This window comes from Triticum dicoccoides, chromosome 4A (genome assembly GCF_002162155.2).
Source record: "Triticum dicoccoides isolate Atlit2015 ecotype Zavitan chromosome 4A, WEW_v2.0, whole genome shotgun sequence".
Taxonomy (NCBI): Eukaryota; Viridiplantae; Streptophyta; class Magnoliopsida; order Poales; family Poaceae; genus Triticum; species Triticum dicoccoides.
The window spans coordinates 263,806,868-263,809,027 of record NC_041386.1 but is presented as its reverse complement, the minus strand read 5'-3'; positions in this window follow the sequence as shown (position 1 = coordinate 263,809,027).

Below are 2,160 nucleotides of genomic sequence, written 5' to 3'. Positions count from 1 at the left end.
GCAATATGTAGGTTCAAGGAGCTCCAACGCTTTCTATGGCCAAAGAAGTCATTCAAGCCAGATTTTCCTTCAAGATAACAATATTGCCTGTCCATTAAACAATACGAGAGAGATAGAGCGTTACTGTCTTACATTTTTCAATATCCCTAGCTTTATTTTCATTTTTATGATAATTGTGGTATTTAAAAAACTAGAATGCCTTGTGCCATGATGTGTGGATTTTGCAACCCATATTATCTCCTATTAGACTGGATGTGATCATAATAATTATTTTTTATCATTGGTTGTCATGAAGTAGAGCTTATTTTGTGGATGGATGCATTTTTTAATGTTTCCAGGCTTTTAGTTTTCCCTTATAGTATTGAGTTGATTCCCGTGAAGGGCGGGGACCCATGTTGGATGTGTAAATGAGGGGAGTGTCATTGACGCGGTACCGGAGACGTCTCATGGAGAGAGGGGAGGGTGTAAAAGTGGCGGATTGCAAATGTTTGGATGTGCTTGATCTAGCGATTGGTATGCACAGTGGCGGAGCTTAGTGAGGGCCATCCTAGGCCATCGTCCCCCAGCCCATGAGATTTTCTTTGACTACCCAATAATAGATGGCCCATATATTAGTGAAAATCGGCCCAAAATCTTGCTCTGGTCGCCCCCTCCCCCCCAGCCCATTGCCCCTCCTAGAATATGACCCAAGCTCCGCCACTGGGCATGCATGCTTGAACAATAGTTCTTATGTTACCTGAGGACTAATGTAAGATGCAGTGAAACATGGTGGACCTGGCTTCGTGACAGAGCTGTCCGAGAGATATCCGGGGTGATGTTGAGGCCGGCGGCGGAAGAAATGGCCAAATGGGGTTCCTAAGTACGAGTGAGAAGGCCGATCGGTTCCCATGGAGCAATGCAATGTTGCAGCAAAAACTGGATTGGGTTCCATTTTCAGGTGGAGAAGAAGTGATTAAGGCATGTGCACGGTTCATTTGTTCATTCATTTGATCCTTCCTTATTTCACTTAACTTAGATTCATTTACTTTTATACTTATCCATGGTTGATGGATCGGGAAATTTAGTGACACTAATTGCAATGAGGAATATCATATTACCTTAAAACTTAGATATTTTTTCAATAGAACATGATAATAATGAGCCAGTAAGATTTTTTTATTTTCTAAATGCCCGTGGCAACGCACAGGCATTCTACTAGTACATAATAATTCACCAAAACTTTGCTAGAACAGCAAGACAAAAGAAAACAAGAACCACAATTAGGCATTTTAGAAGATATCCAACTTCGATAACTGCTCCCACTAGTTGGACCAACGTCTTCTTCATGCATTCGTTATTGATTTGCGGATTCTTAATCTTGCATTCTTCTTTTTTGGTTCTAAAGAAGTAGATGTTGCTCCCCTTCTAATTTCTTCTCTAATTTCACATGCAGCCACATCATTAACCTCCATTCTACTAAGGAGTGCACGAACATCTATTAAGTTTCTTTCTATCAATAAATAAATGTATATTCTTCTTTTCAAAACCAAAATGAGCATCCATCTTTCTACACACATGACGATCTCCATAAGCTATCGAAATTGAACCAAATAGGCTGACAACGTCGAATGAAAACAACAACATACCCCGTTGTTTTCACATTTAAAGAATACCCATCGAGGATGTTTCGGCGTGCTTCTGCATGCAGTCGTCGCATGGTATGTGCAGTCTGGCCTGGACGGCCTGAAAAAAGCCCAATCTGACCTTGCCCGCGGGCTGGCCTAGATTTCGAGCCCGACGGTCGAGCCTGTAGTTTTCGTTGTTTAAGAGAGAGGCCTGGCAGGCTTTTAACATGATGGGATGGACTCAGACTTTTTAGGCCTGACAGCAGGCCAGGCCGGGCTCGGGCCTGGGTTTTTTTGCATCGGGTTTTGATAGGCCCGGCCCGAAGCCCGACCCTGCCCGACAGATGGCCATGTATAGTGACAGGTCCCCGCGCCGCTACAAATGATCCCAAACCCACCCCCTTGGGTCGCCTCTCCCTGTCCCGCCCCCGCACGCCACACGCGCCCGCACATCCTCTTCTCCCCTCGCCCCGCCGCGACCCAAACCCTAGGGCTCCATACAGCCCCAGGCGGAGGCGTTATCACCCAAATCCACAACTTATACGCAGATTCCCCC